This window comes from Sprattus sprattus, assembly GCF_963457725.1.
Source record: "Sprattus sprattus genome assembly, chromosome: 20".
NCBI lineage: Eukaryota > Metazoa > Chordata > Actinopteri > Clupeiformes > Clupeidae > Sprattus > Sprattus sprattus.
Window position 1 is genome coordinate 24,735,416 of NC_137918.1, and position 14,989 is coordinate 24,750,404.

A 14,989-nucleotide genomic window follows, 5' to 3' on the forward strand; every position below is an offset into this window, starting at 1 on the left:
GACGCGCAAGGGGCGTGCAAGGGGCTTGCGCGGCCTCTTGCGCTTGTGCGGCCTCTTGCGCTTGCGCTTACGTAACTGAGCATAAATCGGCCTTAAGACAGAGTCTTGCATGGTGTCTTGCTCAGTAACTCTCTCTTTTTCTCTTCCTCGCTTCCTATGACGACAACGTATTTCTCTGTTTCTTCATTGCATAATGTCCATACAGAGCATACCGCGCTAGCTTCTTGTTATAGCTAGTAGAAGAGTCTAGTTGTGAGGTGGTGCCATAAGCATGACGTAATTCTCACGAGAAGTGTCACCAGTGGTATACTCTTAATTTGGCATTTTTTTTTTTTAAGCAGCCCATACAGCACAGGATAAAAGCCCTGTTTTGAGAAGTGGGTTTACGCGATGCTGACTGAAAAATAAGTGGGTATACTCCGTATACCTGCGTATACCCTGGACTACACCACTGGGTGTCACACCCTGTCCACAAAAGTTACACAGCGTAATACCAGGTGTACCTGTCGTGCTGTGGCAGTGGCACAGACGCCATTCTCCGTATTACAAGTTAGTGTACTACCAAAATAATATGATATGATTTTGAAGCTGTCATTTTAAGGTAAAATCGTTACATGATATTGCTTTAATTCTGAGTTCAGTGAGTGCCATCACTTGTAGGGTCCGTTTTATTTGACAGCCTCACACGGACCCACTCAGTAATAAATGACGCTTGTACAACGCTTTAAATTCTCACCTGTCATGTGACCTGTGCTCCTGGACACATTCCCCTCCTTGTCCAGAGGCTCCGCCCTGAAACACAGAACAACAGGAAGATAGGTCGAACCATCCCACAGAACAGAACAGAACAGGAAACATGGCCAAAACACACACAGGACAACAAGAGGATGGGCCGAACCATCCCGCAGAACAGAACATGAAACATGGCCAACAGGACACACACAGGACAACAAGAGGATGGGCCGAACCATCCCACAGAACAGAACAGGAACCATGGCCAAAACACACACAGGACTCCAGGAAGACAAACACGTGTGTGTGAATGAAACAGATGGTGATATACTGAGTTACTAATAATCGCATTTCAGTATTGTAGTACAATTTTACAATACAATATACAACCCAGTACTCAAAACAGTTAGCCAGACTCTGTTATGAAACTGTTACAGTGGGTCACATGACAGCAGCCTGCAGCTCGACACTTCCTCCCACACACATGGCAAAGAGCATGGTTACCATAGCAACAACCTAGAGAACCAGAGGGAGGGAAATGTCTGGATACAGTTAAGGATGAGGGCACCACTTAACATGCTGATGAGAGCATTATCAATACAGGCATGTATGGATCCATAAAGACACACTGGGAATGTACTATATGAATGGGAATGGTATTAGTGGTATATTATAGATAAAAAGAGTCAAAGTGTTTATTGTTGCATGCACCAAATTACTTCAGCACAGCAAAATTTCTTAAGACTTGGCCAGCATCATCATCTACGCAGTAGACGTCATACAGATAACAAGTAACATTTACCAAAAATGATATTTATATATTTATATTTATTGTGGGGTTAACTATAATCTATAATCAAATTACCCACATAATAAAACAATTACTCATTGTATTTACTTGCACCTCTGATTGTGGACTGACAGCCAGTCTAAACATTCCTATATTGTCCATAGACTGTATATATATAGCATTACTTCACTCAGCACATAGAGCAGCTGTGGAAGGCATTTAAAATATTTAAGATAGAGTGCCATGGCGCAGCCTGAAGGAGCTATTTTTACAATACTGTGAACATTATTACCATCTATACCCAAAGCTGTAAAGCTGCACAAACATTTAAAGTACAGTAACGCATGTGTTTGAGTGTATGTGTATAGAGTGTACGTTATGTTTTGTCATGTTATACTATGTTATGCTATGTTATGCTATGTTATTCTATGTTACAATAAAACTGACTTTGACTTTTGTTATGCAATGTTATGCTATGTTATGGTAGGTTTTTGGCAGCGGCTTGTCTTAAGAATTGAAGTGTCCAGTCTAAACCTGTGTCATTTTGTGAATCTGACAAATTAAAGACTTGTAACTTGTAACTTGTAAGTTGTTTGAACTTATATATCAATGGACCACCAAACTCAAGTCACGTCAAGACAGTCAGCTAATAGAGAAGTCAAGAGTGGCCACTGAAAGAGGATGTTTACGTTAATGTTTTCACATCTGCTTATTCCAGTTTACCTGACTTCATTATTGTTTAATCTGGCCAACAGAAAAATGACTGACTGATTTCAGTCTTGCCTAGGTGTCAACGACCCTCCCCCCAAAACAGGCGTCTCGCCAAACAACAGCACACTAGGGGATAGCAATCTTATTGTTAAATGAAGAATCTTCCACCAGTGGGGAGCCAGTTCCTCTCTATTCAAATGACAAACTGACAAAAGGGTGCCTGCTCTCTGGCTTTCACTCACTGTGTGGCTGATTAACATCGGGGCTCCATGCTTAACTGGTGGTGATCGACTCAACTACAGACTGACTGAACATACTCAGCCTAAGGGAAGACAGTAAACGTTTCCAGTGTAAGTTCCCTGACACACACATGTGGCTGCAGGGCTGTAGTCTACGTGATACGCAGGTATACGCCGTATTACCACCTAAAACGGTCGTGGGTTTGCGTATATCCACTAAAACCTATGTCTCCACTAAAACCTAGGCCAGGTGGAGCTGTGGCACCGACCCATCACAGACAGTATACCCACCACAGAAAACTAGACTACAGCACTGTGTGGCTGCATCGGTGGCCATAAACCAGGAGACTATCACTTTAGTGTAAGATGCCTTTGCAGATTCACTACACCTTCTGACTATTTCAATGAATTTCAAACTTGCAAGTATATCGAATGTCCAGAAAGAGCAAGCCAAGACCAAACTGGACTAAGGAGTAGGGTGCCACTACCAAAATCCCAGTCAACTTTGTTGATGCTACTTCTATCTTACTCACACACCCCTACACAGTAAGAGCAGCTGTTAAGTTTCCCAGCTGCTGAAACAGTCATGTTATACATTTAGCTAAGATTCCTGGACGTATTTTGCCTAACTGAGTGTTGCATGGTTCTAATATACAAACATCAGAACTATATTGATTGTGTGAATGAACGGACGTTTAGGCAATCGTCCTGTTCCAAGAATCAAATGATCACAAACCAACATTCATAGTAAGCCTCCTAAATAAAATTGGGGTACAAAATACATCTGTATAAAAATATTGATGTCATCTAAAACACAATAAATGTTGGCATTGTTAGATGGTTAAAAGCAATCAACACTGCTTACATTAGCATCCATGTCTAAAAGACTTCCGGACACAATTAAGTGGCATTTATCATCACGTTTCTTGCCATATGTTCAGCTCTAAGAAAATGTGGATATTATAAACACCTTAACACGTGTTTAACCCTTTCAGTGCCTCCAATAATGCTCTTCAACTGGCATTACATGACCTATACATTTTATAGGCCTAATTATTTCACGCAGACGCTAATTCATTATTTAGTGAAAATCTGCATGGTAATCTTTTGAACCGCATACCCCTGTTCCAAATGTGACTGTGTAGGCTACATTTATCAACATTTATCAGACACCCATGACAGACCATTTCAATAATGTAAACGACGGGTAGCCACAATTAGGCCTCCTGGTTTATTGCGGGTCCGTGAAGGTATGCTGACGGGTAAGGTCCGATGAGCTACAGAAACGACAGCGGCACACAATAGCGCGCGACTCAGTAGGCTACTGCAGAATCCGCCAGGCAAATAGGCTATATCAATTCTACACGAACCTCGATCTAATTAACGTGTCATGCATGGGGCTATGCATTGTAACCACACGTCCTTACCTCTCCGTCTCTAGCCAGTTCTGTTCGTCTGAATCGATCCAGTCCATGGTGTGAGGGTAACCTTGCGCGGCACCCCTCGAATTTACATCATCCATGCATGTGTCCGTTTATGCATTTCTTTGGCAATGGAAACAAGATTGGTCCTACTGCTGACCATTTTTTTTGCATTCGTTAGTTGCTTGAGGTAGATCCACTCATAGGAAAGATGTGGCCGCAGTTGGCTAGAGATGCTGTGTGCCGTATTGTTTCACGCGCGGCACCTCAGCCCCCCTTCCCTTCGGAGCAATTACGACAGCGGGGTGAAGTTGCACGCGGTCCTACAGCTGTCCTAAATCAGAAATATCTTGCTGTTACGGTTTCATATCTGTGACCCATTTGTAGTGATCAAGTGTATTTAAAAATGTTTTAATTTAATTGGTTTACTTTTTAAAGAAAGTGTGAAGATCCCTTGTGAAGGAAGGTGTTTATAGAAGGGTGTCCGAAGTGTGCTTCCACTTAAAACTCATACCCCGGTAAAATGCCCCTTGTTATGTAGGCCTATTTTAACATGATGTAATTAAACTAATCGTCGGTGAATTTTCCTTCAGTCTCTATATTGAATAGCTTAGTAGTTAACATGCTATAGCTAGGATGGTTGAGGTTTGCACAATTTTAATTTGGCGTTAAGATATTATTTTTTGCATTATCACTAATACTTGAAACTTCTATGGTGTGAGTAATAGTTGAAGAAAGCAATGCATTACTAAATGCTGTATTGTGTGTAGTAGTTTAGGCCACATAGATCAATGGTTTAGCAATTGCCTCACCCCTTAATGAAGGATACACGTCATTATAACGGCTTCACAGTACAAGGTTTTATTACCTTAGTTCACGACACATTGTCCTTAAAACTTCTGTCAGATGATGTGGCCTGTCATCTGTTATCATCTGATCAACTAATCATCAGTGAGGTGGAGCAAGCTGCAATACCCGGAATGAGCACTAGATGTCAACCAAAGCTGAACATGTTTTGCAAAAAACTCCCATTTCCAACATCTATATTTTATTCAGATTAAATACATCAATCAGCTCTAGACAACAGGATACATCATTCCTGCAAAGGATGCAATTGCACACACAAATCTATTTCAATTTATTTTACACTAGACATATTTTTTGAATTCTAATTGTAGGCCTATTTCCAGTTTTGATAAATGTTACTTTTAAACTATGAATCACTTTGGTTGATGAGGACTTTTCTTGCTGGTGAATTCCACCATAAAGACATGCATCACACTACAGCTTATGAATGTTGGAATGAATGTTGGTGGTGGTCGGAGGGGCCGTATAGGCACTGCCACGCTTCCGTCAGTCTGCCCCAGGGCAGCTGTGGCTACTCCCGTAGCTTACCACCACTGGTACGACTGTGCGACTTTGGGTCATTGAAAAGCGCATTACAAATAAAAGGTATTATTATTATTATTATTATTATTATAACATGCGCTGGTGAATTATCGTATCGTCCAAAACAACTGTATCTGCTGACCAGATGTATTATCTAAAAGGAAAGTGAGACTACCTCTGAATGTTTCAAAATGACATATCCATCCACACCGTGGGTTCACCTGTGGCCTAAGCACTCTTCCCAAACACAACACTACACTACAGTACATTACACTACACTACACTACACAACACTACACTACACTACACTACACTACACTACACAACACTACACTACACTACACTACACTACACTACACTACACTACACAACACTACACTACACTTCACCACACTACACTACACTACACTACACTACACTACACTACACTACACTACACTACACAACACTACACTACACTACACTACACTACACTACAGTACATTACGCTACACTACACTACACTACACTACACTACATTACACTACACTACACTACACTACACTACACAACACAACACTACACTACACTACACTACATTACACTACACTACACTACACTACACTCTTCCCAAACACTACACTGAAAGGGGTCATGCTTGTTTGACAAACAATTCTGGAACTTCCGAACCCATTCAGTGCAGTGATGCATAAAGGAGCTTGAGATTCTTCGTTCTTCTTCCTTCTCTAATTGCAGTCTACATTTGACGCATAGGATTTCTCTCTTTGTGAATCAAAATGCATGATGAATTGTGGCAATTATTTTTGTGCTTCGTCATGAAGCTAGTAGACACATGGCAGTGCGCCTCATAAGGCTCAGACAGGTTTATACACTGCAAAAAATGCCCCTCTAGATTTAAGACAAATAATTACATATTTAAGCAGGGTTTGCTTAAAACAAGCAAATTTGGCTGCCAGTGCGTTGAGCAAATTTGGCTTGTTAAGATTTCTTAAAATAAGTAATATTTGCTTGAAATAGGTAAAAATAACCTTACCAAGAAAGCAATAGGTAAGTACAATGTAGCTAGAAACAAGACCAACTAGATTTTTCATCTCAATATAAGAGTAATAACACTAGGTTAGAAAAGCATTTTTTGCAGTGTAGGTAGTGCTGTCTATGGACAGCTGACCAGTAGAGCATCTGCATGTTTAGTCATCAGTAATTAGGTCAAGCAATGAGGACTGTGTGTGTGTAAGTACTACGTCTGTACATTTACTCAGCTTTGTCCAAGGGTAGAACAGTATTCAGCAAAGATTTATTTGGGTTGTACCATTGCTGGGGAAGGGTGGTTCTCTCTAGTCCAGTAACACCAGTTCACCAGTCAGTATAGACCCGGCCGACTCAGATGTCATAACATGTTCCCTAATTATTAATATAAAAATTGGGATTACATAAGAGCAATGAAAAACACTTTAACAGTCATCTATAGTAGGCACTTAACACTACATTAATAACTCTACTTTGTCGAAACTCATCCAACTTGAAATGTAAAGATACATTAAAGATTGCTCAGTGTGATGTACTGATACAGTCACACGTCCCAACAATTCTGAACATTTGGCAAGTGAAATTTTAACAAACCTGCGCTGTTCTAGTACACCAAGGTAAGTTAAAGGGATCAGTCACCAGCTAAATAAATAATACCCAAGATATGAGTAGTAGTAGGTTCATAAATAGTAGCACTGATCCTGCTATGTATTCTATGATGTATATGTATTATCCTAATAACAGACGATGGGCAAATGAATCAGACAAAACAGAATGCCTTGGCTTTTGTCTTTACTGAGGGAGGCATTGCCAAACTTCACAAGTGAGTAAAGCAATGGGGTACACATCTCACAGTTATAAACATTAACAGCAAGACCCCTTGACAAGAGGTAACTATATAACACACAATCTACCGTGGTGCAGCTCAGATCTTCTTCTAGATAGCTTTCATAAGTCTTATTTACAACAACAACAAGGGATGGTACTTAGATTTGGGATCAAACAACCAGGACAGTCAACGTTGTCTCAGCCTGGGCCAGGTCTAGAACCCAGGCAGCAATCCCCTTCCTCTCTCTTCTTCTCCCCTCCCCATCGCCTCAGCGCAGCTGTGTCTCCTCATCACAGCTACCTTCTTCTGGTCTACTTCCTCCTGTCTGCCGCCCTCTTCATCTTCCTCCTGTCTGCCGCCCTCTTCATCCTCTTCTTGATGTTTGGGACCCAGAATCCAGTCTAAATGGCAACATGAGATAGAGGAATGGTGGAAAGATTATGTGGTGATATTCTTATAGTTGGTGAACATGGATTAACTCATAAGTATGAAAAGCCTCACTCAAAATGGCCGATAAACAATACCAAACTGCTTATAGGTGGACAGTCAGGTTGTAGACAAGATGAATTGACTTTGACACAAGGAGCCCAGGAATTGGGAGAGGTGCGAAACACACACACACACACACACACACACACATACACACACACACACAGAGTAAGAGAGAGAGAGGGAAAGAGAGAGAGAGAAGGAGAGTTAGGAAGTTAGAGAATAGGGTTAGTTCGAATTGCTTTGGAGCACAGCCAAACACAAGAGAGTGGGAGAAACTACGTGAGTTCCTTTAAAAATAATGGCCAGTAATTCATACAGTGAGATCATCCATGGAGCATCTTCTCATTGTGGCGTATTGACTGCAATAAACTTTAGATCTCTTGACTCTTGGTTGTGGAATTGAGAGTGGCTGGTTTTCGCATGTGACAATACGTATTTGGTTGTATTTTTAAAATACCTTGTAACTGTGGGTGAGACTAATCTTAAATAGCCCATTTCTTTGTGCTAATGTGCTAATGTGCTAATGTTCCATGTGCTAATACAGACTAGCACATAGCCTAGTCTCCCAGTATGAAACAATCATTGCTGATTGTAGATGAGTAACACAGCAAAAGATCCCTATTAAACCTACTGATGCTCATTGTTTTTTGTAATGAGTCAGTTGAGTGAAATGACTACCAAATACAACATAACTGCTTGAGGACACACACAGACACTTTGAAGCACTAGGAATATATGATAATTTTTGTCTCAATCCACTGCTATCCTCATCACATGACCACATGGATGTTGAGGGAGGCTGAGAGGTTAGATTAAGCAGGGAAGGATGTCATCAGGTTCCAGAGGAATGGACCAATGGACCGTACAGAACACAGAAGGATGTCATGAGGTTCCAGAGGAATGGACCAATCGACCGTACAGAACACAGAAGGATGTCATGAGGTTCCAGAGGAATGGACCAATGGACTGGGAAGGATGTCATCAGGTTCCAGAGGAATGGACCAATGGACTGGGAAGGATGTCATCAGGTTCCAGAGGAATGGACCAATGGACTGGGAAGGATGTCATGAGGTTCCAGAGGAATGGATCAATGGACCGTACAGAACACAGAAGGATGTCATGAGGTTCCAGAGGAATGGATCAATGGACCGTACAGAACACAGAAGGATGTCATGAGGTTCCAGAGGAATGGATCAATGGACCGTACAGAACACAGAAGGATGTCATGAGGTTCCAGAGGAATGGATCAATGGACCGTACAGAACACAGAAGGATGTCATGAGGTTCCAGAGGAATGGATCAATGGACCGTACAGAACACAGAAGGATGTCATGAGGTTCCAGAGGAATGGATCAATGGACCGTACAGAACACAGAAGGATGTCATGAGGTTCCAGAGGAATGGATCAATGGACCGTACAGAACACAGAAGGATGTCATGAGGTTCCAGAGGAATGGATCAATGGACCGTACAGAACACAGAAGGATGTCATGAGGTTCCAGAGGAATGGATCAATGGACCGAACAGAACACAGAAGGATGTCATGAGGTTCCAGAGGAATGGACCAATCGACTGTACAGAACACAGAACACTCCGCACCTGCCAGGTCATGCATCAGGTCCTTGATTAGGTGTCCCACGATGGCAAAAAGAGCCATTCCGACCAGCACCGCTGCCACCAGTATGTATAGAACATGGTCGGGCAGACTGATGGCATCTCGAGGAGGAGGGATGTAGTTTACAAAGTCAGCCGTTTGTTCCTTGTCCATAGGTACCTGAGGGAGAAGCTGAAGTTTGGAGTAAAACAATCCTTAAAACATTTCTTGTGTAGATGTCTTAATGGAAAAGACTCCTCTCCTGTAAAGTGCACTCATTTGCTGAAGAATGGAAGTAATTTTATGTATATATTTTAAACTATTCGCTCGGCTCAACACAAATGACGTTGTGGAACGGCAACAAGAGTTTAACCATTAAATAGCAAGAGTGACTCGTCGTCGAACTTGTACGTGGAGGAAGGAGCATCTCTGAAAGAACATCCAAGTATTTTCCTGGGATAAAACCGGCATTGTGCTTCAGCAGGAATGTCGAAAGAAAGGACAGGGAACAGACAACATGGTATTGCAGCACTCTCCTACCTTAACATGAGATCCATGAGATCTGATGTGATAAGAAGAATGCAGAGAAGCTTAACAATGTTTTAATCAGACCCTGAACGCTGTAGGACATTCATATTTGAGAGGTTAATCCTCTGGCAACAAGATGAATCACCAGCTCATTTGCTGGGTTGGTAAGCTTTGAATGGTTGCCTGAATCACACACACACACACACACACACACACACACACACACACACACACACACACACACACACACACACACACACACACACACACACACACACACACACACACACACACTCAAACACACACACACACACACACACACACACACACACACACACTCACACATGTAGGATGGATAATGAAAGGAGATATCTCTGTATTATCTTGAGGTTAATGTGCCTAGATTAGGGGATTACTGTTTGAATAGTCAGTCTTTCTAAGAGGATGCCATCCCTGAATGAATGGTGGAACAAATATGGCATAGAAACACTATGTGCTGAAACAGCAACAGATTTAGATACTTCAAAATGTCAATATGTCCGTAAAGAAACATAGTAAAAATAAGTCTTAGTCTTACCTTCCCATTGTGATTTTTCCCTGACATTGCATTGTGCAATTATTGTAGAACTGAAGTCTAACTACCCCCTCAAAATGAGGGGCGCCTATTTCTCATCTGGAGCTGGAGCTACTTCATCCTGGTCTCCCCGACCGGCCTTCATGATCTCAGACATAAGCCAAGTCCACTCAATCACAGTTATGATGGTGTTGCAGCCGACAATACATGCCATCACTGGGTGTAGCATGCTGTCGAGGGTGAGAGGGCTGTCTTGCAGTAAGTGAACGACGTGAGAAAAAACGAAACAGGTGCCGAGAACAAGAGGGGAGAGTTGTTTTATCTGACTGGCAATCATTCCCATTGGTGGAGATGGCCCTCCCCTCACCTGCATGGCATGAATTACCCCTGAGTAGTATTGAGTAATCCAATTGGGAGATGTCAATACTCCATCATAAGCAGAACTGACTCACTGTCTGTGTCTGTGTGTGTTTGGGGTCAAGGACAACTACACAGAATGGATTGATTGGTTTTCCTGCCGTACAAGCTTGAGAGTGAGAAACCAATGTACTTACATCTTAAGAATTCCTAAATATATATTCTACATATAAAATAACAAATATAATAGATAACACACAATACACGATACTCCCTCTGTTGTGCAGTTTTAGCCCAACGGGTAGAGCAGGCTAACAGACTGTTTGTATTTCTCTCTTATGTTGCTCGTGACTGGGAGGAGATTACATAATTAATCCCGATTACAAACCCGCTAATGACTTAATTGGCTCAACTCCCGATACTACTGCCCACTGCATCTTCTTCCAAGTGTCCAAGTGATTTTGTTGTACATATACCTGAGATTCATGCTTAAAGGGGTCTGTTAGGCTGCGAAAAGACTGCTCATTAAAATGTGGGAATAAGGGTATGACAAATATTAGTTTGTGTTTCTGTCAGGGGGGCTTAGGGACATCCAGGGATCTTCTACACACTGTACATGTATGTGTGTGTGTGTGTGTGTGTGTGTGTGTGTGTGTGTGTGCGTTTGTGTGTGTGTGTGTGTTTCTGTACATGTATGTGTGTGTGAAAGAACAAGAAAGGTTTGGGATCTTGATGGTAAATATGCTGTAGCACGCAGCTAACTTTTTTACCCAGTTAAATTTCACATTAACAATAAAGGCATTAAAACTACAACAATACAAGTTTCCATATTAAATGTTCATCTTAACTATGTCAAAGAAGACATTTCAGGTTCATTTTACATCCTTTTTACATTTCAGTAAAGTGCTAGAACAGGTTACAGTAACACACAACAAACTTTGTTCTGACTCTTTTATTTTCTTTATTCAGTTATTGAGTGGCTCTTTTATACTCTTTATTCAGTTATTGAGTGGTTCAAACATGCATAACTGTGTGCCTTGCTAAAAGACACCAGTACACGTAAAAACATACTGCACTACTTACCAACACAACACTAAAAGATCGCCTCCTTCCGAAGGTAAATGCTCTTCCCGCACATTGTTGCGAAAAAAAAAAGAATTATACACCAAACCCTCTGAAGCTTATTAAAAATTGCCCTTTAAAAAGAAACTACTGATATAAAGCCCTGTAGAACCTGATAATGTAATAATTTCCTGATAACGTAATAACCCTGATAATGTTATAAAAAATCCCTCATAAGTCCCTAAAAGATGTAATAAAACCTGATAATGTAATAATATCCCAATAATGTAATAAAGTGGATTTCCCAATAATGTAACAATCGCCATACCAATAATGTAATAAAATGTTACATTAATTGGAAGTTATTACATTATCAGGTTAGCCTCAATTTTTCAGAACCTGATAATGTAATAAATTCCTGATATTGTAAAAACTTTGGTCAGTGCATGATGTTTTGCAGTATATAGTGTAATTTTTAAGGGACATTGCCACACAAAATCAAAAGAGAATTTGATAAAAATCAAATAGCGAAATGTCAGCTATTGATGATCGATGAGGATTTAGAAACTCAATGTTCTATGTGCCCATTAGCTGCCGGTCTATAACATACCAAAATGTTCTTATTTTTTCTCTATTAGTTGATTACCACTGAATATCCCTTTCACCAATGTAAAAATTGTGCATTCGCAATCATATAAAATATATACTGTATCTGCTAATAGTGAAGCAGCAGGTCTCTGGACAGCTTCACTGTTTTGACCTCTGAAACTGGAGACCTGATGCTACAGCACCAACCAAAGTTATTACAATATCAGGTAATTATTACATTATCAGGTTCTGCTAAATTGAGGCTAAACTGCACTTTATTACATTATCGGGGTATTATTACATTATCAGGTTTTATTACATGTTTTAGGGACTTATGAAGGAATTTGTATTACATTATCGGGAAATTATTACATTATCAGGTTCTACAAGCCTGTCATGCTCGGCAGATAGAAAACAGTTTCCCTAACAGAAAGTCTGAAGCTTGAAGTTATTTTCAAACCTTTACTTGGGTAGCACTGTAAAACTGAGCAGACATGCAGAATACATTTTAGTAATCTCATCTCGTAACATTCGTTTCACATAGGAATGCATGTTTAAACTATGAAAGAAAATACGTTAGCTAAATGCTAACGTACAGGGGAAATTCCATAGAGACCGCGCTAGCGAATAGCATATTCAATGCATTGCAGCACGGAGTGCCAGATCGTGTCCTAGGTGAGGCGCGCCTCATTCACAAAGTGGAGCGTCTCGACCAGGCACGGAGTGCCAGACCCGCGTCTTAAGTGAGGCATCAGCGTGAGAAATACGATGTGTGGCGGGAGTGCGTGACAAAAGACCGAAATGAGTGACTGTCACTCTCAATGCGTGACACTTGAGAACCCTGTAGACACATTTAAAAAGCCGATTCAATTAGATGAATCATTTCTTATTTAATTTGATATTTTTGTCATTCACAGATATGCAATGTAAATGTATCTTGCTCGCCAATGTCGTCATTTGATCATGTGACGAGACGATACGATATAGCAAGTTTAGGCGCAGAATCTGAACGTCAAGACCTACAACCTGACTGAGCACAGCCAGAGGCACAGTACACTTGCCGAACGACGCCTTTCAAACATAAAAAACAGTGAAGCATGATTTGATCTTTCAATGGACAGGGTAGCCAGCCCATTCAGCCTCTCCTTCCCAATGCTGCTCGGGTCGGTCTTAATCTGTTTCAATTTGGAAAGAATCACTCAGCTGTTGCCCTGTCACAAGTAATGTCAGAAACAATAGCAGAGCACCGAAGGTGGATGTTACGGGGTAACCTTTGACCTGCTTACTTTCCCAATACAATAGCCAAAGTATCTAATTCGACGGTTATATCCAACACATTGTTGGTAAAATATATATGCCTAATGGTGTTTGTGTGTGTGTGCTTGTTTTCCAAGCGCACAATTTTTTTTTTTTCACAAAGTGGAGGGGGGGGGGGGGGGGGGGGGTGTCTTTAAAATGTCCAGGCCCAGGGGCCTGTGTTTTCTTAATCCGTCAATGACTGCAACGTTACTATACGATTCTCTAGATTGTCACCACCCGATAGGTAGGGTAGACTGAGTACAGTTGAGACATGAGTACAGTTGAGACACCCGAAATAACTTGCATGCACAGCAATCCTGAGACTTGATTTTTAGTTTGCACATGCATACTAACGTCCTCTTTGATCCCAGGAAATCTGAGCACCTAACCCACTTCCCGTACGGAAATATCCGCGGAAGTTTTTTTTACCTAGCTTAGATCTTGATTTTGTCATGTCCCTTCCACATTGAAGGCCTCTAGCAGAAAGAGGGGGAGGGGAGGGTCACATGTCATTTGCATTGGATCTCAGTGAGAGACAGACCCAGTACACAATCAGAGTGAGTTGTAGATACAGAGAAGTACATCTTTACCTATAATAATAACAATAATTCCAGTTCCATCAAGGGGTACTTCAGTGAATGATATGACATTTAAGCAATACAGCACGAGTGGGAGTGGGGTAGGTAAGGGATAATCCCACGGGTGGTGTTCGGCCGTAGCCACCGAGGCCGCCAGGCCGAGTGGCGTAGGCAACAACACCCGTGGGATTATCCCTTACCTACCCCACTCCCACGAGTGCTATATTGCTTTTATAAAACAATTCTACAGTCAACAAATTAACATTTCAACACGAAGTTATTGATAAAAAATGGTTTATTTCGCCATTGTTTCTCCGCAACAAAAAATAGTTCCATTGTCAACGTCTTGGTTTGGAATTTTAAAAACTTTGAATTAACGGTTATCATCAATGTTTCATCGCTGAGTGATTTATTTTTAGCTGTGAAAAGTCCCGTAACTGTAGGTATGTTGACGAATAACCTATAGCATGGAACGTCTCTCGTCCAATCAGAAACAGCTAAATTACGCGCTAGAACCCAATTGTTTTATAATGGTGATATTGTTATTCTTTTCTTGAGCATAATGAAGCCACCCTTTATCTCATACAGGCCCATGATGATGAGAAGGGTGTGGGGAGAGATCACTCCTACCATGGATGCCAAATCCCTGAGGCGCGTAATCCATGACAGAACGACCCACCCAGCAGTGCGTTCAGTTTTGGACATCCTTCTACAGTACTTCCTTCTGGACTTATCCAACAGAAACAACCTCCAAAATGATATGAGGACCCGAGTGAGGCC